General features: G+C 46.0%; 1 protein-coding gene across 1 annotated transcript in view; it reads left to right on the top strand.

Annotated features, from left to right (window-relative positions):
- LOC126345875 (neurogenic protein big brain-like) overlaps window positions 1-23,467 on the top strand; it is a 259,255-nt gene that overhangs the window by 42,648 nt on the left and 193,140 nt on the right. The window lies entirely within an intron of this gene.

Genomic DNA, 23,467 nt, shown 5'->3' with positions numbered 1-23,467 from the left:
CTGCTACGGTCGCAGGTTCGAATCCTGCCTCGGGCATGGATGTGTGTGATGTCCTTAGGTTAGTTAGGCTTAAGTAGTTCTAAGTCTAGGGGACTGATGACCTCAGCTGTCCCATAGTGCTTAGAGCCATTTGAACAATTTTGTAGATCACAATATCAATACCAATAACAAAATTCAATTTTACATTAATTGCTAGCTGATAGACACGCCATGCATTCGACAATATGTTAACAAAAACGGGTAGTGACTGTTTAGTGATACGTCCAGACAAGAAAAATGACATATAAAGTACATAACTAACACTGCCACAGGATCTGCGATTGTTTTAAAATCGACATAACTCTAAATGCAATGTTAACTCAAAATGTGACTGTAACTGACATCATAAATTACAGACGAAAAGATAAAAATGACCCACAACTCTGCATAGCGTTTAACGTGGCACATCATAGTTCGTGTCGGCCAATCATCAAAATATATCACGCATTTACTGGGGATTGGGAAGAGATATGGCTGTTTTTTCCAGTGTTAAGAGCCATTTCGATATTCTGGCTACATTTTGTACTGAACAATGTATGACGTAAAAATGCACTAAATGTAAACTGGGCAGCCGGCCGAGTGGTTCTAGGCGCTTCAGTCTGGAACCGCACGACCGCTACGGTGGCAGGTTCGAATCCTGCCTCGGGTATGGATGTGTGTGATGTCCTTAGGTTAGTTAGGTTTAATTAGTTCTAGGGGACTGATGACCTCAGATGTTAAGTCCCATAGTGCTAAAAGCCATTTGAGCCATTTTTTTGTAAACTGCCCAGCGACTACATTCTTCACTGCGGTCTTTTCAAAATTTTCCCAGTGTTTTGCTTATTTTCGAAGTGCCACAGTAACTGTGGGAAACAGCTACACCAGTTTATTATCAAGCTTTGATGTGAGACTGTAAGATGTGAAAAATTCGACTTTTTTACCGAATAGTTTCCTTAGAATCGAATGAAAAAAACGCGGAGAACACGTCGAAATAAAAAAAAAAACGTGCTTTTTAATTTTGTACGCTTTCGCACTTTATTGTGAAAGTAGGTAAAGACCCGGATGTAATTTTGCTTCCTTTACATAAAATGGTCTTTATCGAGGAACACCTGATGAAATTTGGTTCCCCCACCCGTCCACGCAATTGGTACGAGACAGCTGAGTGGAGCAATCAGCGTTCGGTGCTGGTACGATGAACATACTCAGCGTGAACCAGATTGGCTGGTGCACTCCATTTGTATGCGCTCCACCATCGCGAGTGCCTCTGCGTCGTATCGCGAGTAGCGTCGCGTACCGTATCGAATATCGTATCGCGGCAGTGGGAACCACGCCTGAAATCGCCTTTGGCAGGCGTCGCTGTCTCCTCGTCCTATCCTTGTGGAGCTCAGCAAGTGTTCCGCCTGCGACGACCTCGATGTCGCCGCTCCGGCAGCCGCCGGCTTTTGGGCTGGACCCAGCAGAGCCACGAACTGCCAGCTCACGCTGTAAAGACGAGCCGATCCTTGGCTCGAGAATGGTGCAGTCTAGACAGATTTGTCATTCTTGCGGAAGAGAAAAGAAAAATACATTCACACACTTGTCGAATTGTCCATGCTGGTATGACCTGTAAAAGAAAATATCATATTGCTGGGGGATTAGTAAAACTTAATCCCTCAGCAGGTCAGGCCAACGCGTGGTTGGCCTGTAGTGCGGTTGTTGGCCCAGTCCTCGGATGAGCCGGTTGCGGGAGTGGCCCGCCTTCTCGTAAAACTTCTTGGCGATGGCGCGGTACCTATCTCGGAGAGGCAGGATCCCGGTGTCGTCGTGGAGTTGGCGCGTCGAGTATCGCCTCGGAAGGTGCATGGCAGTCTTCAGAGCGCGATTCTGTATCCTCTGCAGAGTCACAATGTGAGCATCTGCGGCTTTCCCCCAGACCACCGCCGCATACTCTAGCAGTGGGCGGACCACTGTTAGGTCGGAAGGCGGCAGCTGTTGTGTGGCGTGTAATTGCGCGGGCCGCTCGTGCTGACCTGCGACCCGGCGCCGGGGCAGCGCGGTTCCCACGGCCGCCCAATTAATGGAAACCACACGGCGGCACCAGCTTCCCACTCACTGCTCTGTAGCCTGCGGATGCGACCGCGTCGCTAGCTCTTTACTGTGCCGCAGTTCTGGACGAGCTCGCGGGCACCCGCGGGGGCGCAGATTTTAATACATAATTATGCGGTCAATTACAGGGACACTTAATTAAACTGAACTGTGGTATTTTGTTTAGCCAGTGCGGTATTAATTATACGTGCAAATAGCAGGGTACTTCTATGTGTTACCCGAACTGTCAGCATTCGAAATAGCTTCCAGACGTCTAGGCGGGGATAAATACAGGTCATGTGTACAGAATCAGCTTTTCACTCTGCAGCGGAGTGTGCGCTGATATGAAACTTCCTGGCAGATTAAAACTGTGTGCCGGACCGAGACTCGAACTCGGGACCCTTGCCTTTCGCGGGCAAGTGCTCTGCCAACTGAGCTACCCAAGCACGACTCACGCGCCGTCCTCACAGCTTTACTTCTGCCACTACCTCGTCTCCTACCTTCCAAACTTTGCAGAAGCTCTCCTGCGAACCTGCAGAACTACCACTCCTGAAAGAAAGGATGTAGCGGAGACACGGCTTAAGCTACTGCTAGATCTGCAGGTTCGCAGGAGAGCTTCTGTAAAGTTTGGAAGGTAGGAGACGAGGTACTGGCAGAAGTAAAGCTGTGAGGACGGGGCGTGAGCCGTGCTTGGGGAGCTCAGATGGTAGAGCACTTGTCCGCGAAAGGCAAAGGTCCCGAGTCCAAGTCTCGGTCCGTCACACAGTTTTAATCTTCCAGGAAGTTTCATATCAGCGCACATTCTGCTGCAGAGTGAAAATCTCATTCTGGAAAATCCGTTTGTTACTTATAACGTATTTCGACTGCTTCTTTTTCTCTGTGTGCGGTATTAATCTCTGACACGTTGCCTCTTTAAAACACCAAGCACTCCCGCTCCCGTTGTTAAGGAAGCACACACGCTAAGAGTAACAGCTCGAATTCAATTAGCCCCAACGTAGTTGTAAGGTTGCGTGTTTTATTTTTTTGCTTATTCTTGAATTGAGGGCAACTGTGTGAGGTGAAATGACAAGTTTAATGTCGCAATATTTCTCACCAAATTACAGCTTTTCTCACAGTTTTCAACTCGCCAACATAAAAACAGCAGAATGGATAACGCATCTTGCCAACACCAAAATACGTTTATCCACAACAATGTTAAATATTAACTCTCTGAAAGAACATCACTCTTAAGCACAATATTATGAAAGTTTAATTGGAAGTTTCTTTACATTAATCCTAAGCACAATAATATGAAAGTTTAATTGGACGTGTCTTTACAAAATTGCTCATACACATACGTTATGATGTTGGTCAGTACTACGAAAGACGTACGATTCCGGTTCAAAGTTCAGTACTATTTAGGATGACAATCAAGTGTACAGTGGATGGTTAGTCAAGTGACAATTTGAGTGCAAGGTGACCAAAGGCTGCTTGAGTTTACAGTGGACGCAAGCTGATGAACCAACAAAGTTTACGCCTCTGCACGCGGTATTTCCTTATGCTGCGATGTGCTGCTGTCTGCATGGCCCCTCTCTCCCACTGAAACTCCTACAAAACTAATCTAGTCTTTGCTGAGTTTTCCAGCAGAAACTTTTCCTATGTTTTTCGTTATGCGTAAAAACATGTACTCAGCCCTAGTCTTATTATTGGCGATATACACGCGCATGGTTGGAGCAGTGTTAATATTATAGTTCCCTCTCAGTTCCCGCAAGAACAATTAACTAGTTTGGCTGGTTCGTTTCACCACAGTTGGAGCTAAACGTTGCTACAGCTAACTTTAGCTGGAGTGCAGTCGCTGTGAACGCAGTGTCCACACCAATTTCTTCTCTGCGTTAAGCACTCCTTTCTGCACTTCACACTAGTTCAGAGAAGAGTCTCCCTCTCAAAATTTCTCTCTTGTCCTGTCATGGCAGAACTGCCTCCCTCCATTTGGGCTCCTTTTTCATGCCACGGCTTTTTTCTACCAACAGGAGCGTTCGTATCATTTTGTAGAAACACCCTCTACCAATCGCAAGGTCCCTTCTATCAAACTGCGTCAGACTTCAGTAGTTTCCTCCTACACTAGATCGCGTGTTCAATCGGGCGTTTTGTACCCGTTCTAGACGCCTAAAGTACATTGACCTTTCCGAGTGTTGCACTCGCTATACGCAAATGCACCACTTGCTTTTGTTCATCTCCCATTGGAATGTCGAAATGCAGTTTTCTGAAGCTTCTTCTCTGCCCTTCTACCGCTGCCCCCTCTACAGGCTGCCATCCAGACTTGAATAACCTGGCCCGGGGTCGCTGTCCTCTTTCATGCCACCCCTTTAAGGTGGTTGCCGGCGTAACTCCTGCAGCACAGCTTCGCTACGCCGTTGTGGAGCTGGCTTTTCAAAACTAAAAGCGACTCGACTCGCGTTCCTTGTTCTACCTTCTGCTCAAAGACATGCATTGTATAGGAATGGTGTGTTAATTACTGTCAGATTGTGTGTCATCCCTTTTTGGATTAAATACTGATAGGCACATGCCCTCATAACTGTCGATTTACGTTAGGTGTCATCTTCACCTTCTCATTGCGATTTGTAAAGGTCACATGTAAGGTGCGAATCTGACTATTTATTGTGCCACCTTACATGGTGTAGCCACAATACACAAAACTCTGTCCTGACCACGAGTGATACATACTGAGCTATGTATTGGGGATATTGCACAGGTGCCACTTGTGGTGAAACACAACATGTCAACCTGCAGGCTTAGCTAGCATCTACATTCATGTTTAACCTGCGGTGTGTCCATATTTTTGTTCAACACACACTAATACGCCGTGACGTAAAGTGTCTTATGTAGAGTGTCTGTTTAATGAAAAGCAGTTTCGTTCATTCTTTGTCAGACATCGTAGTTGTCGGCGGACTTGGTTACGTTCCAAAGTCTTCTTTGGGTTCAAAATGGGTCTAAGCACTATGGGGCTTAACATCTGTGGTCATTAACCCCCTAGACTTAGAACTACTTAAACCTAACTAACCTAAGGACAGCACACACATCCACGTCCGAGTCAGGATTCGAACCTGTGACCATAGCAGCAGCGCAGTTCCAGACTGAATCGCTTTGGCACAGCGGCCGGCTTTCTTTGGGAGCGAACCGTCACAACAGCATGTACAACGGGGTTTGGCAGGAGTCGGAACATCCAAATTCAGTGTCCTCTCTATCGTGGCGTAGTACGCTGTATATTAGTTGGGGTAGTGTTTCCTTGTTCACAATTGTTTGGCCACGGAGCATGTTCCGAAAGCTAATTACCGCGCCGAGCTGACGGGTGAGGGGACGTGGTAGGTGGTGGCGAGGCACAGGTGCCGCGACGATCGCTTTCTTTCCGCTCCATTCACGGAGGCCAGAGAAAAGACCGCCGGCCAGCTGCAGTGTCCCGCGCCGGAGACTGGAGACGGAAGCCGGCCCATCCGTCCGTGACGTTCCCAGGGGACTGCGGGACTCGCCGCCAGTTCCGTCCGGGACTCTGCGGAAGAGGCGGGAAGAGACCGTGACGGCCGTCGCCCGGCCACCTGCCGCTTCCCACGATCCTTCCGCGCCTCCCTGGCCGCGCGCTGGCCTAATGTTACGCCACCGTCTCCTCAAACACCTCCTCCTCTTCTCATATAACCCTCATTATAATCGTCACTTCGCTTCCCCATTGGAGTATGGCCACACTTGTGTACAAGCACCTACGTTTTATAATGGTTTGCCCAGGTAGGACCACAGCTGGGAACCTTTTTTGTGGCAATGCTCCTTAGTTTCAAATGGTTCAACTGGCTCTGAGTACTATGGGACTTAACTTCTAAGGTCATCAGTCCCCTAGACTTAGAACTACCTAAACCTAACGAACCTAAGGACATCACACACATCCATGCCCGAGGAAGGCTTCGAGCCTGCGAAAGTAGAAGCAGCGTGGTTCCGGACTGGAGCGCCTAGAACCGCTCGACCACAGCAGCCGGCTACCTGTGTTTGTGACAGTTGGCTGGCGAGGGCACTTGTGCGGAGACGGAATGTTTGACTTAATTGCGAAACCCAAGATACTTTAGTTAGCTTTTTATGCTTTCACATTCGTGGAATTCGCCAACTCACTACCAAACTATCATATGCCAACCTCACCTAGACCTCGGGCTAAGCTGCAGATCAGTCTGTTACCACAATCAGGTTTATTGCCTTGGAATTCTATTCACAAATAGATTGAATATTCAAACTCCACTTAGATCTAGGGCTAAGCTACAGATTAGTCCGTGGATTCGACAACTCACTACCAAACTGTCGCATTGCAACCTAATCTGAAACTCGTGTTAAGTGACAGACCAATCAGTTTGATACACACTCGTTTGCTGAGAATGTATATACTGTAACATTTATCCATCCTCATACTATTTGATACACGTATTGGCGATTTTAGATGGTTGTCAATAAGAGCAGGCACTGTCACTGCAGCCTCAGTAGGTCAAGCTTGAGAATGCGCCAGTCGGTTCGAAACCAGTCGCAAAAATATATGAACGATGCATGCAAAGAACGGTAGAGAATAAAAGAAGTTGTGTGAATGCAGATTATGGAAGTGTTGATTTGAGTAACAATATAAGTAGACATCACCAGGAATGCCCGAGGGAAGTGTGACGGGACCGCTGTTATTTTCTTTAGACATAAATGACCTGGTGGACAGTGTGGGCAGCAATGTGCGACGAAATTTTTAGTTGCTCTGATTAATGGAAAGTAGCTTTAAATGTAGGAAAATCTTAGCTAATGCCGATGGGTTGGAAAAACAAACCCGCAATGCTCGCACACAGCATTAGTAGTATCCTGCTTGACATAGTCATACTATTTAACTGTCTGAGCGTAACGTTGCAAAGCGATATGAAATGGAAAGAGCACGTGAGGATCGTGGTAGGAAAGGCGAATTTTCGTCTCGGTTTATTGGGAGAATTTTAGGAAAGTGTGGTTCATCTATAAAGGAAACCGCATAGAGGACATTCGTAGGACCTGTTTTTGAGTACTGCTCGAGAGTTTGGTTTTAGCACCAGATCGGATCAAAGGACGACACGGAAGCAATTCAGAGACGGGTTGCTAGAGATGCTACAGGTAGATTTTAACAAAACGCAAGTTTTTCAGGTATGCTTCTGGAACTCAAATGGGAATCGCCGTAGTGAAGGCGGCGCTATTTCCGAGGAAATTTAGAGAACCGGCATTTGAAGCTGACTGCAGAACGATTCTACTGCCGTCAAATTACATTTCGCGCTAGGTCCACGAAGATATGAGGAATTAGAGGTAATACGGAAGCATATAGACGGTCGTTTTTCCCTCGCTCTAATTGCGAGGTGTGGAATAGGAAGGTAAATGACTACCAGTGGTACAGTGTACCCTCCGCTACGCACCGCACGGTGGCTTGTGGAATATCTATGTAGATGTAAAATATTCGATAAAAAGCCGTAAGGCGTGGGATAGGTAGAGTGAGGACGAGTGTCTACCAGCAATGTAGTGAGAATGATAAATTTCGCCTAGCATGATTGGAAAAAAGAAAGGTGAAACAGAGGAGGATTTGGGAAATTAGTGGCAATGTTAGTAAGTCTGCCAGAATTCTATTCCCATCCTTTGTTTCTGCCCTCCTACTACTATTTGTACACAGCACAAAGGGCTGTTGTAGTGTATTCCAAACCGTTCTGTTTTTGTTTTACCTCGGGAAAAAATTGGCAAAAGTTCGCAGCTGGCTGGATCGATCATCGTGATGGATTATCGCACGTGAAATGCCCCTTGCCCTTATTGCCGATTGATGATACCGCTCCAGCAAGGAGCGTAACATCCCGATCTATCCCCTCAGGATAGCACAAGAAGCAAAAAAGTAGCCGGCAACGCTACATTCGCGTCCGAGGAGACACAGTGGAAATTCCGCTGCGGAGATTATTAACAGGCCCGTAACTTACCGCAGTGGGATGCCGTTATAGACGCGTAGTAAAGGTGAGAGCCGATTGTTTCCCAGGCTGTTCCGAGAACACTTCAGACATCGGCTTCTCTCGAAGCAGAGACGACGGTCGAGCTTATACGGTCGTAGGTCTCGTTTTCCCACAGGCGGACGCGGGTTAGGTGAAGGCCGGCAGCGCAAGGACGAGAGCGCCCGCTCGTCCCGTATACCGTAGTGTTCGGCCCGGTCCCGCTCCCAGACACCGGTACCACGCAAGTGGCGCGCTCGTGGGTATAGGCACCGATCGCTCTGTCTCCTCTGTGCCAGAGGCTGAAACGGTCCTCCAGTCCGCGCCTCGGAGCTTCCGTTGTGTCGTGCGGTATCATACTTGAGGCCGCGGCCAGAATCCTCGCACCTTTGACGATGTGCAGACGCGGAGGCAAATTACGCGACGTACTGCTCCGTGGATGTAATTGGAAACGTTTATCTACATTCCGCAAATAACCGTACGGTGCGTGGTGGAGGGTACTTTGTACCACTGCTTGTCATTTTCATTCCTGTTCCACTTGCTAAAAGAGCGAGGGAAAAATGACTGTGTAGAAACCTCCATATGAGCTCTAATTTCTCGCAGAAATATCTAAAATCGTCCGTACTAGCTCTGATTTCTCGCATCTTACCTTCATGGCCCTCACGCGAAATGTACATTGACGGCAGTAGAGTCGTTCTGCAGTCGGCCTCAAATGGCGGTTCTCTCCATATTCGCAATAACGCTTGCCAAAAGAGCTGATCGAGCGAGGTGGCGCAGTGGTTAACACACTGGACTCGCATTCGGGTGGACGACGGTTCTATCCCGCGTCCAGCCATCCTGATTTAGGTTTTCCCTGAATTCCCTAAATCACTCCTTCCCCGCCCTTCCCTAATCCGATGAGACCGAAGACCTCGCTGTTTGGTCTCTTCCCCCAAAAAATCAAATACAAACAAAAGAGCTGCGTCTTCCATCAAGAGATTCTCAGTTTAATTCACGAAGCATCTATGTAATACTTGCACGCTGATCGAACCTGCCTGTAACAAATCAGCTGCTTCGACGTTTTCCTTTGATCCGACCTGGTGGGGATCCCAAACATTCGAATAGTACTCAAGAATGGATCGCACCATCGTTCAATACGCCGTCTTCGTATTACCTATTCTCCCAATAAAACGAAGTCGAGAACATTCGCCTTTCCCACTGTCAGCCTGACATGCTCATTCTAATTTCATATTTATTAGGGATTAGCCGAACGGTCAAAGGCGCTGCAGTCATGGACTGTGCGGCTGATCCCGGCGGAGGTTTGAGTCCTCCCTCGGGCATGGATGTGTGTGTGTGTGTGTGTGTGTGTGTGTGTGTGTGTGTGTTTTTGTCCTTAGCATAATTTAGGTTGTAGTGTGTAAGCTTAGGGGCTGATGACCTTAGCAGTTAAGTCCCATAAGATTTCACACACATTAGAACATATTTATTAGCGGTTCAAAATGATTCAAATGGCTCTGAGCACTATGGGACTTCACTTCTCAGGTCATCAGTCCCCTAGAACTTAGAACTACCTAAACCTAACTAACCTAAGGACATCACACACATCCATCCGAGGCAGGATTCGAACCTGCGACCTCTCTCTGCCTCGTGATGACTGATGTCAAGTCCCATAGTGCTCAGAGCCATTTTTTGAACCTGCGACCGTAGCGGTGGTGCGGCTCCAGACTGTAGCGCCTAGAACCGCTCGGCCACTGCTGCCGGCTTATTAGCGGGCCTGGATTATTTCGCTGCTCTGCTACACTATCCGATCAGTGTAAATAATGGTCGCCACTCTCGTTACGGCCCTCGAGACACTGTACAACTTCACAACGGTCAGTAATTAAAAGCACTTTAACTCTCTAACTAGTTTCAGCAAATATTCCGAGCTCTGAGAACCTGACTGAAAACGATCCATGCTAACATCTCAACACACCACCTCCAGCTGGTTACTAGCAAACTCCTGCCGATAATCACATGAACAACAACAACGAAGGAATATAGTTGACAAATACGGCAAGGATCACACGAAACATCACACTCTCAAATATGCGCTGAAAACGTTATTGGTATCACTTAACCCTAGCCATTGTTGTTGTAGTGGTCTTCAGTCCTGAGACTGGTTTGATGCAGCTCTCCATGCTGCTCTATTCTGTGCCAGCTTCTTCATCTCTCTTTACCTACTGCAGCGTACTTCTTTCTGAATCTGCTTAAACCCTAGTCAAGCCCCACTTATTTCGAACAGTACCTCCAGCTAGCTAATGGTTTTACGCTCATGTCTCCTTACCGAAAGAATCCCTCCCTCACCCCCTCCTCACTCCCCACTAATTCACAAGGCTCACTGAGAAAAGCAGGGAAGTGCCAAAGAAAAATTCGACGCCCGCGTACGGAAATGCACTTTCGAATACTTTTTAGGCTTTTCGTTCAACTGTTCTTCCAAGTTCATTGCTGTCTCTGACTGAATTACAGTGTCATAGACATACTTCAAAGTTTTCATTTCTTTGTGAACTTTAATTCCTTTTACAAATTTTTCTTTGGTTTCCTTTACCGTTTTCAAGTGTACAGATTGAATAACATTGGGAACAGGCTACAACTCTATCTCACTCCCTTCTCAACCGCTGCTTCCCTTTCATGCCCCTCTACTCTTATAACAGCCGTCTGATTTCTGTAAGGTTCTAATCGCTACATTGTGGAGCCGCGCGACCGCTACGGTCGCAGGTTAGAGTCCTGCCTCCGGCATGGACGTGTGCGATGTCCTTAGGTTAGTTAGGTTTAAGTAGTTCTAAGTTCTAGGGGACTGATGACCTCAACAGTTAAGTCCCATAGTGCTCAGAATCATTTTTTTCACATCCTTTCGCTCCCTGTGTTTTACCCCTGCTACCTTCAGAATTTCAAAGAGTATTTCAGTCGACACTGTCGAAAGCTTTCTCTACATCTACAAATGCTATTTGCGTGGGTTTGCCTTTCCTTAACCTCTCTTCTAAGATAAGTCGTAGGGTCACTACTACTTCGCGTGTTGCCGCATTTCACCGGCATCCAAACCGATCTTCCCTGAGGTTGGCTTCTACCAGTTTGTCCAGTCTTTTGTAAGGAATTCGTGTTAGTATTTTGTAGTTGCTATTGAATTAATCAGTGGAGGCAGTATTTGACGAGAAAGCAACTCATCTTTACATTTTTCAATTGCTCAACATGCCCAGTTGATAGGATCACTGGTGTCAACATTTAGGATTTCGCGATAGAAGTATTGTGAGTACTTTGAAGATCACTTTTTCAGTGGTGCCCCTATTATCTACAGATGGCGTCCGGAATGCTTCACTGCGTTGGCTCCTTTCCCACGGTGTCACAAGCAGCGCCGCCGTAGCCGTACAGGAATGAGCTACGGCCGCCTGAGTGACCGCGAAAGCCCGGGGAGTACCTGGTAACGTCCTTTACTGCGTTCCGCGTGATAGCCATGCGGGCTGTCAGTGGCAGGCTGCAGTCTCGTACGCCGCGAGAAGCGTCGTCAGTAAAAAGACAATGCAGAGTACAAAATACAGAGGTTCCGGAACCACATTTGTGACTTACCGACCGAAGTCGCCAGCAGCAAAACAGCGCTGCCACATCAGCGGAAAACAGCAGAATGGCCACGCTGGATTGTAAGATATGGCAAAGAAGCAGGTGGTGCCTCCGTCGAAGGAACCGTTTCCAGTTTTCGTTCTAAGGGATTCACGGAAGCCACTGCGTGCTTCAATCTGGAGCGTGGGCGGGTGCGATGAATCCTCTCTCCTGCTCCCCTTATCCACTGAAAAAGTCTTTTTTATACGGCCACCTCAAACGACAAAGTATGCGACGTCCCGTAGATCCTAACTTTACATATAAATTTATCTATAGTGACGAGTTCTGATGTACAAGGTGTAACAAAGGTGCGGCCAAACTTTCAGGAAATATGTCTCACACAAAGAGGTATAAAATGTGTTGTATGGACGTGGGTCCAGAAATACATTTTTTTTTTCATTTTAGAGCTCATTTTCTACGTCTCTTCATATTCACATTGGAAATTTTTGCAAATTTTTGGTAAGGTCTTACGGGACCAAACTGCTGAGGTCATCTGTCCCTAAACTTACGCACTACTGAATCTAACTTAAACTAACTTACGCTATGGACAACACACTCATCCATGCTCGAGGGAGGACTCGAACCTCCGACGGGGGAGCCACGCGGACCGTGACAAGGCGCCCTAGACACACAAATCATGGGAAACATACAGAAGCAGAACTTACCAACTTACGTGAAACGTTTTCGTACGTGAAATGTTCAAAATGCCGGTACACTTTTGGTTACGTGTGGTTAGAACGTGCAGTAAATTGTAATTCTTAGGTTGATCACCAGTGTTTGTTGCTCCAGTTGAGCGAAGGAAATATTGAAATGTCACTTCATTACTCGTGTTGCCGTGAGACAAAAGATGTTCAAATGGCTCTGAGTACAATGGGACTTAACATCTGAGGTCATCAGTCCCCTAGACCTTAGAACTACTTAAACCTAACTAACCTAAGGACATCACACACAGCCGGCCGTAGTGGCCGAGCGGTTCTAGACGCGTCAGTCTGGAACCGCGCGACCACTACGGTCACAGGTTCGAATCCTGCCTCGGGCATGGGTGTGTGTGATGTCCTTAGGTTAGTTAGGTTTAAGTAGTTCTAAGTTCTAGGGGACTGATGACCATACCAGTTAAGCCCCATAGTGCTCAGAGACATTTGAACCATTTGAGACTAACTTGCGCAGAATACACACTCATAGCTCTACCAGTAGCAAGCATGTTACATCAGCTGCTTATACTGTTCATCACGGACTATATTTCCAGTACAGTGTAAAGCAAATGTACTCAGGTGCGGAGTTGGAAGATCGCAATTTCCTGTGCGGATTAGCAAATAGAAATGACCTTAGCTGGCTCTGAGCACTATGGGACTTAACTGCTCATGTCATCAGTTTCCTAGAACTTAGAACTACTTAAAGCTAACTAACCTAAGAACATCACACACACGCATGCCCGAGGGAGGAGTCGAAACCGCGACCGTAGCGGTCGCGCGGTTCGAGGCTGTAGCTCCTAGAACCGGTCGGCCACCCCGGACGGCGAAATGGCCTTGGCGCTCAACGTTTTCATCGGGAGAGATTTCCAGAACGACGCTGCTGGGGCGAGAGGATGTTTGAAGAAATTGATGGTCTACTTAGGGAGCATGCAACGTTTAAGCGCGCCCGTGTGGATGTGGGGGGAGGGGGGGGGGGGGTAGGAGCTAGAAGGACGAGGACACCTCAACAATAGGGGAGCTTATTCCTGCAGTTGACTGTAACCCTAGTGTCAGCCTTAGACACTTAGCTACAACAAATAATGTTGATCACATCAACCAGCTGATTTTTCTGCACACGTACACCTTTGGGTTCAAAAATGGTTCAAATGGCTCTGAGCACTATGGGACTCAACTGCTGTGGTCATTAGTCCCCTAGAACTTAGAACTACTTAAACCTAACTAACCTAAGGACATCACACACATCCGTGCCCGAGGCAGGATTCGAACCTGCGACTGTAGCAGTCGCACGGTTCCGGACTGCGCGCCTAGAACCGCGAGACCACTGCGGCCGGCTACACCTTTGGGAATGGTTCATTCAACAATCTGTCCACGCTCACAGTACAAACGTGCTGTTTGCGGACGAGACTTCGTTTCAAAATACATAATTAATGTGTTGAAGAGGCGTGGAGACTGAGCTCTAATAAACCCAAAAAACTGCTAGGAATTATGCAGTATGTAGTACGCTAAAATATTGTTATAACTTCACAATAGAAATTCTAAATATTTTAGTAATGTCATTGCTTGTTCACAGATCTTCCTTTCATTGTTAAATATCCCATCATTAACTATCTACAAGCCACAGAAGAATCTATAATCATATCTACAGGTATAATGTGACAAAGTGCTGACAGGGTGGCGACCAATTGATGACCACTTCTCCTTGTAAATTCCTGACTGCATAGAATTTATGATAATAGAACAAAAAACCTGTCACTACGCTACCAACATCCAGTATGGAATAATCTCCTTCTGCATTGTTCGAACTATCACTCTCTGCCTTTAAAGAGACCGTGTATTTGAAGCGACACCAATAATTTAGAAAGCATCGGATGTTTCCTTCTCTTACGACGAACGGCGTCATTCTGAAAGTCTTCCGAAGCTGTTACGTGCTTCGTCCTCAATCTCTTTTTTTCCTCTGGTGTCTGCGATTTTATTGTGCCAGACTTGTCTCAGTCTACATTGTACTATTCTTTCCCTGTCGCTACAACAGTGTTTTTGCTTATTCCCAAATCTCTTACAGTCTGCTTTACAAGCTGAACAAAAGAAAATAAGAGCTCTTCTTCATCATTCTCCTTTTCTTTCTCAAAGTACTTTCTCGCCGAACACGCCAAGTCGCAGGCTTGGCTGCATTTCTTTCTCTGTTTCACTTCGCGCGTTGAACTGCCGTTAAAATGAGGCCAATTGTTCTTAGTAAAATGTTTTCAGTAAAGTTTTATTCCTGTAAGCAAGAGTAATTGTATATTTTTATTACTTATTTGAGTTTTTAAGCAGCAAGCTACTGCCAATTCGCACAGCATCCACCACGCAGGTCGACCGGCAAATGGGTTTGCAACTGCATTTCGAATAAAACGTAGCTAAGCTGTTTTGAGTAATGTTTAAATCTGTTTTTGGTGTATTTTAAATATCAGGCAACATTGTGCGAATTAATAGGTCAGTAAATTCTGTAATCTGAAGTACACTAGTGTCTAACAGTTAAACATAACCACAAAAGGCATAGAAGTGAAAGGGAAGAGGTGAGCCGTCACCAACATCACTACTACATCATTCAAAGATGTAGCTGGTCCAGATTTCCTCTTTGTGGACAACACTGCCAGTCCGCACTGATCCGCTCTGGTGGATGAATTTCTTGAAGACGAAGATATTCGTCACGTGGCTTGGCCAGCGATGTCTTCGGATCTGAATGCTATGAGAGCATACATACCTAGTCGCTGTGGTAACCACATCACCTATTAGCAGCTTCTTTTGTTGTGGAAGAGATTTCGCAGTTGTGTTATCTTCTTAAAAATGTATATATTAGCTATCAGAACGTTCCTAATATCACGTATCGGATGTTGGATGACAAATGTCTTGCGATTAAACTGTAGCTTGTTCAGTAATCCTTCCGACATCCTGATAATGCAATATCTCCTCTTTTCGGTAATATGCTTACGTTTTGGACACTAATATATGTAGGTACAGAGGGCTGTGCTTACCTTTATGCCGCACATCGAGGTCAGTAGTGTAATAATTGTAAACAGCGGCCTCAGTATGGATTGATATACTGCCTAGATAGCTAGTAGGGGCTAGTTGTACAGGGAAGCGATATTGATGTTTTGACTTGAAAGTTACCGGTATATCACTTTATTTGGGCGTAACATTGCAGAGCGATATGAAAAAAATGGCTCTGAACACTATGCGACTGAACTTCTGAGGTCATTAGTCGCCTAGAACTTAGAACTAATTAAACCTAACCAACCTAAGGACATCACACAAAACCGAGCGAAGTGGCGCAGTGGTCAGCACACTGGACTCGCATTCGGGAGGACGACGGTTCAGTCCCGTCTCCGGCCATCCTGATTTAGGTTTTCCGTGATTTCCCTAAAATCGTTTCAGGCAAATGCCGGGATGGTTCCTTTGAAAGGGCACGGCCGATTTCCTTCCCAATCCTTCCCTAATCCGAACTTGTGCTCCGTCTCTAACGACCTCGTTGTCGACGGGACGTTAAACACTGACCACCACCACCACATCACACAAATCTATGCCCGAGGCAGGATTCGAACCTGCGACCGTAGCGGTCGCTCGGTTCCAGACTGCAGCACCTAGAACCGCACGTCCACTCCGGCCGGCGCAGAGCGATACGAAGTGGGACAAGCATGTAATGGCAGTTGTGGGGAAGGCGGATAGTCGTCTTCGGTTCATTGGTAGAATTTTCGGAAGATGTGGTTCATCTGTAAAGGAGACCTCTTATAAAACACTAATACGACCTATTCTTGAGTACTGTTCGAGCGTTTGGGATCGCTATCAGGTCGGATTGAGGGAGGACATAGAAGCAATTCAGAGGCCAGCTGCTAGATTTGTTACTGGTAGGTTTGATCATCACGCGAGTGTTACGGAAATGCTTCAGGAACTCTGGTGGGAGGCTCTAGAGGAAAGGAGGCGTTCTTTTCGTGAATCGCAACTCGGGAAATTTAGAGAACCAGCATTTGAGGCTGAGACTGCAGTACAATTTTACTGCCGCCAACATACATTTCGCGGAAAGACCACAAAGATAAGATAAGAGAGATTAGGGCTCGTACAGAGGCATATAGGCAGTCATTTTTCCCTCGTTCTGTATGGGAGTGGAACAGGGAGAGAAGATGCTAGTTGTGGTTCGAGGTACCTTCCACCACGCACCGTATGATGGATTACGGAGTATGTATGTAGATGTAGATCAGTAGTTGAAATCTAGATCTGCAATGAACAGTTTACTAGCGACTGATTGCCGTGCATTTTGCCAGCTTTTAAACAAACACAGTCGCTGAACACACAAGTTTTATATGGAATCGGATCTTTGTCGTTTTTTTACTATCGTTTGCCGGTCGCGTTCGAACTCACCTTGTAGGGTAGCACACTGACAATACTGACGCTAGAGGACAGGAAATGTTTCTTCCTCTTCAGGAGAACGGCAGACAGAATTGAAAATAATGAGTGTGGACGGGAGAGCGCGGTCCCGCGTTGCAGGCAGCAGCCGAGAAGTGTGGCGGGGCCACCTTTTGTGGGCGCAGCAGCCGAGGATGGCATGACTCACAGCACAAGAGCGCACCTGCCGTCCAGAGAGGTATCTCCCACCTGCAGTAGCCGCGCTTCAAGCGCAACAGTCCTGCCTCCAGACCAGGCTGTAACCGCTGGCGCAGTGGAGAGATCATGCAAGCGTCTGCAACACTGTTACACAGCTAATGCACAGACCTGAGCTGCATCCACACCATTGCTGTGCAATTCACATTTAACTGTTTGGCGGCCAGTTCAAACAGCCACTTCAGTTTAGTTATCGTCCGTTTCACTCACGAATAGCACGCGGGAAAAATGAACGCTTAAATCTTTCCAAGCGAGCCATTACACTACTGGCCATTAAAATTGCTACACCACGAAGATGACGTGCTACAGACGCGAAATTTAACCGACAGGAAGAAGATGCTGTCATATGCAAATGATTAGCTTTTCAGAGCATTCACACAAGGTTGGCGCCGGTGGCGACTCTTACAACGTGCAGACACGAGGAAAGTTTCCAACCGATTTCTCATACACAAACAGCAGTTGACCGGCGTTGCCTGGTGAAACGTTGATGTGATGTCTCGTGTGAGGAGGAGAAATGCGTACCATCACGTTTCCGACTTTGATAAACGTTGGATTGTAGCCTATCGTGATTGCGATTTATCGTATCGCGACATTGCTGCTCGCGTCGGTCGAGATCCAATGACTGTTAGCAGAATATGGAATCGGTGGGTTCGGGAGGGTAATACGGAAAGTCGTGCTGGATCCCAACGGCCTCGTATCAGTAGCAGTAGAGATGACAGGCATCTTATCCGCATGGCTGTAACGGATCGTGCAGCCACGTCTCGATTCCTGAGTAAACAGATGGGGACGTTTGCAAGACAGCAACCATCTGCACGAACAGTTCGACGACGTTTGCAGCAGCTTGGACTATCAGCTCGGAGACCGTGGCTGCGGTTACCCTTGACGCTACATCACAGACAGGAGCGCCTGCGACGGTGTACTCACGTAACCTGCTTGCCCACCGACTAACGGAACTGCGATCGACAGCAGCATGTCCATACACCTTTTTCAACCTCTTGTGGATGTTTCCCACTGTCTCGTTTTAACAGCACAGGAATTCTATGACAGCACGTTGCTTCTGACGAACGTCAAGTGTAGCAGCGATCTTGAAGACTTGTTGTGACGGCGCCACTCACGGGAAAAGGTTGAACTAAGTTTGAAAACAAGCGGGAAGGATGTATCTACAGACTGTAAAACTTTCACACATGCAGAATGAAAACTGCATTTTTACAAAAATAGTATGCATTTCTTTTGGAGTGACCCTCGTATACATAGGTTGAACCAGTGGTTAGCTGGTTGTTCCATGCGTGGTTATCGATGTATCATTAAGAGCTGCGTTGTAGCGACGTCTTTGAGAGTTTCTAAAGAAATATGGCCGAAAGATACTCTGCCGAAAACCTGACGAAGAAATAGGCTTTCTACGTATGCACGCCCCAAATCTAATGGCTCATTCATTCATTCATTCATTCATTAATTAGTTCACTGCGCCGCGAAAACGTGAAGATGCGAGGAATCGTTAGCGCTAGGATTTCACCCGGAACAAGCCCCGCCCTCTGACCCGAGGTCTTTGTTCGGCGCCTGGGCATCGTTTCAGTTGACCCACGTGGCTCACCGCGTTCGGCTGCACTAGGAGTGAATGTTAAATTAATATCTTGCTACGTCTTAAATTTTTCCAGATAGTTAAAAGACACGTTACAATAAACGTGCAGAGTTGGCCTCAGCTGTGCCAGGTACTTCCACAGAAAACATAACAGAAAACAATGTAGCACTGAATTCTTTAAACACGAGAACTCAGTATTCAGATGAATAGCCTGTGAAGAAACATACTTCTATGTTTGGAAAAGCACCAAAAGCTAAAACAAGATAATTTGTTTGGAGAAAGAGGAACCACAGTATACTTGACACTTAAGTTTCAGAACTCATGCAGTATATGTGAAACAAGCACCAATGTTCACTATACTTCTAGAGGGCATCAAAATTACTTTGTTGTTGCTAGATCGATCCAAGCTGATTTTGCGTGCTATTCACTGAATAGTTTTGCTGAAAAATTTTAGGGGTGAAAGAAGAACTAGCACAGAATGAAGGACGTTTTACAGCCGTGAAACACCCCCAGCATATATTTCCTCCATAACTGCTCTGTGGCAAACATAAACATAACATTATTATTTTTTAAAAATAGTTTGAATGACATTTACGAAATTAATAAATCTTTTCGTTAAAAACAGACAGGACAAAGAATAACGACACATTATTTTCCTGAGACGTTTGCAACAGTATATAGGTCACTAATCACACAGAAACAGCCACAATTCTTTGTAACCTCGTTTATAATGCACAGGTATGGCATTGGAAGAATTTACAAGTTTAAATTCACTCATTACCCATGCAAATACTAACGAAATATGTCATACATGCAAATATCTTACTGCTTTCATTAGGCATTTCTACTTTATGACATTCTTATATTCTTTAATTTTCGTGAGCTACTATGAGGGCCTACATAAACAAAACAACCTTCACTTACTTCTATATAACGGTGATTTTAGACAACAGAGTTATTCGAGTGTATCCGTGGCTTTACTACTGACATGACAGATTCAAGACCATTGTTTTCGCATTGTATGTTTGCTCTGCTGTTGCCCTCAAATAAAGTGAATAAATTGAATAATAAGTGAATTAGTTAATGATAATTTCTCCTTATTGCCCTTAAATAACATCACGTTATTTGTTGTTTTCTATTGCTGGCGACGCTTTCAATTCTCTATAAATATTTTTATTTCTTTAATAATGCAGATTCATATTACATTACAACCCAGAAAAGCTTAAATTTCTTATCGTTACTGAATTTCATCACAGTATAACATGTGTCGGACTGTGACGATAACAACTTTGTTGTAGCTTCAAGTTTGCGGAACTGGCGGCTGTTTAGGGGAGGGCTTTACACTAGCGCTAGCGCTGAGGGCACGTGGAACGCTTCGAAGTTATTGGCGCAGCTAATTCGGAGCGGCGCGGAAGGCGCTCGGCGTACAGTGTTGAGGCTGTCCGGCCCGCCGACCACCTGTGGAGCGGCGCGGCCGCGTGGCAGCTGCGTGTCATTAGCCGGGGGTGGCCGGCCGCTTCCGGCAGCTGCGGCCGCCTCTTCCTGCATTTCTGTGCTCTGCTGTGGGCCGCCAGCCCGCCGGCGCTGCTCATTCACTGCCGAGACGCTCCACCAGGCCCTTTAAAGGCCCGCTCTGTCACGATCGCAGTCGGCCTCTGCCGCTGCGCTTCATCGCTACTCAAAGGGATGCTGACAAGCCCAGGGAACATGCCGTGGTCACCCGCTGCTTACTGTGACTCTCGCCTTACCCAACTGAGACATTTTCAAACATAGACTATAGAATTGCCACTACGGACGGCGGTCGCGACCCGTGCCACTGCTACAACGGGGAGGGGAGAGGTAGGTTTACAAATTTCTCAGCTAATTTTCGGAAAAATAAAAGTACATACTACTGTATCCAATATGACAAGGAATTCTAGAAATCACAAATTATATTTAACATACATCTACATCTACATGACTACTCTGCAATTCACATTTAAGTGCTTGGCAGAGGGTTCATCGAACCACAATCATACTATCTCTCTACTATTCCACTCCCGAACAGCGAGCGGGAAAAACGAACACCTAAACCTTTCTGTTCGAGCTCTGATTTCTCTTATTTTATTTTGATGATCATTCCTACCTATGTAGGTTGGGCTCAACAAAATATTTTCGCATTCGGAAGAGAAAGTTGGTGACTGAAATTACGTACAAAGGTCTCGCCGCGACGAAAAACGTCTATGCTGTAATGACTTCCATCCCAACTCGTGTATCATATCTGCCACACTCTCTGCCCTATAACGGGATAATACAAAACGAGCTGCCCTTTTTTGCACCCTTTCGATGTCTTCCGTCAATCCCACCTGGTAAGGATCCCACACCGTGCAGCAATATTCTAACAGAGGACGAACGAGTGTAGTGTAAGCTGTCTCTTTAGTGGACTTGTTGCATCTTCTAAGTGTCCTGCCAATGAAACGCAACCTTTGACTCGCCTTCCCGACAATATTATCTATGTGGTCCTTCCAACTGAAGTTGTTCGTAATTTTAACACCCAGGTACTTAGTTGAATTGACAGCCTTGAGAATTGTACTATTTATCGAGTAATCGAATTCCAACGGATTTCTTTTGGAACTCATGTGGATCATCTCACACTTTTTGTTATTTAGCGTCAACTGCCTTCTGCCACACCATACAGCAATCTTTTCTAAATCGCTTTGCAACTGATACTGGTCTTCGGATGACCTTACTAGACGGTAAATTACAGCATCATCTGCGAACAATCTAAGACAACTGCTCAGATTGTCACGCAGGTCATTTATATAGATCAGGAAGAGCAGAGGTCCCAGGACGCTTCCCTGGGGAACACCTGATATCACTTCAGTTTTACTCAATGATTTGCCGTCTATTACTACGAACTGCGACCTTCCTGACAGGAAATCACGAATCCAGTCGCACAACTGAGACGATACCCCATAGCTCCGCAGCTTGATTAGAAGTCGCTTGTGAGGAACGGTGTCAAAAGCTTTCCGGAAATCTAGAAATACGGAATCAACTTGAGATCCCCTGTCGATAGCGGCCATTACTTCGTGCGAATAAAGAGCTAGCTTTGTTGCACAAGAGCGATGTTTTCTGAAGCCATGCTGATTACGTGTCAATAGATCGTTCCCTTCGAGGTGATTCATAATGTTTGAATACAGTATATGCTCCAAAACCCTACTGCAAACCGACGTCAATGATATAGGTCTGTAGTTAAATGGATTACTCCTACTACCCTTCTTGAACACTGGTGTGACCTGCGCAATTTTCCAATCTGTAGGTACAGATATATCGGTGAGTGAGCGGTTGTATATGATTGCTAAGTAGGGAGCTATAGTATCAGCGTAATCTGAAAGGAACCTAATCGGTATACAATCAGAACCTGAAGACTTGCCCGTATCAAGCGATTTGAGTTGCTTCGCAACCCCTAAGGTATCTACTTCTAAGAAACTCATGCTAGCAGATGTTCGTGTTTCAAATTCTGGAATATTCCATTCGTCTTCCCTGGTGAAGGAATTTCGGAAAACTGCGTTCAATAACTCCGCTTTAGCGGTACAGTCGTCGGTAACAGTACCATCGGCACTGCGCAGCGAAGGTATTGACTGCATCTTGCCGCTTGTGTACTTTACATACGACCAGAATTTCTTCGGATTTTCTACCAAATAGGGTGGTTTTCAGTTGTAAATCTGTCGACGTGGATTGGTTTGCGTTCTCACCACCAGCACGGAATATTCCGGCCAGGAGAGCAGGACGCATACAGCTGTCAACAGCAAACCTGACACTGTTCGCGAGCTCAAAGTGGAACCGGCATAATGCGGGAAGTTGAGTAACACAAGACGGAAAAGGGGAGAAGACCTTCAGCTCAGAAAAAATAACAGAAAAAGTAACTTCCAGAACGTAGTCGAAGGCCCTAAAAAATAGTTTCTCTTCGTTTACACAGTCACACAGCCATGGTGTGCAGATGTGTCCTCAGTCGTAGTATTACATAAAATATTCATATGGTGACTGCACACTTCGATTTCATGTTGTGTAATGTAGTTGTGAAAGTATATTTGTATTATACTTCTTAATTAAGTGAAACAAATTTTGGGACGAATACTTCTTATACATCTCATTTCTCTTAACTGCAATTTCTTGTAAGTTAGTCTAAAGCGATGTACTGAGTGGTTATAAACAAACTTTCGCAACTTGACAGGCTGCCTTCTCCCTCCTCGCCCCACGAGAAACGAGTGATCGGAGGACAATCACGTTCTTAAACCCCTGTGCGAAAGAGGTCCTCTCTGTACTCTTTTAATGTGTCGATATTCGTAGGGATAGGTGCTTCCATGTACGTAAGATTCGTTGTATGAGTGCAGAAATATAGTAGTTGCAATAAATTTTGTAATTCATCGGAATATTAGTTAATATATTTAATAGGTGCGTGCTGTGCTGGTCGCAAAACTACGCAATAAAAGCTGACACTGCCTCAGTCATGATGATAAAAAATAAACACTGCTTTGTCCAGGGTGTTCTAAAGCTTCACTTGAAAACATACGCATTGAATGTTGATTAATCATACATTAAAATAACTGTTCTTTCCCCTTTTGTCCTGTGTCGAAAGCTCGTTTTCGATAATTCCAACGTTTCTAAAAACATTCGTTATTATTAAAGGCGTAGGTGACATATTGCTATATCGAGAGGAAGAACACATAAGAGTATTATCACACTTAGATGCCTTCCGTGTGGGATTAGCCGAGCGGTCTCTGGCACTGCAGTCATGGACTGTGCGTCTGGTCCCGGCGGAGGTTCGAGTCCTCCCTCGGGCATGGGTGTGTGTGTGTTGGTCCTTAGGATAATTTAGGTTCAGTAGTGTGTAAGCTTAGGGACTGATGACCTTAGCAGTT

This window comes from Schistocerca gregaria, chromosome 1 (assembly GCF_023897955.1).
Source record: "Schistocerca gregaria isolate iqSchGreg1 chromosome 1, iqSchGreg1.2, whole genome shotgun sequence".
NCBI classification, from domain to species: Eukaryota; Metazoa; Arthropoda; class Insecta; order Orthoptera; family Acrididae; genus Schistocerca; species Schistocerca gregaria.
Note: the sequence above shows the minus strand (reverse complement) of the source record. Positions and strands in the feature narration are given on the sequence as shown.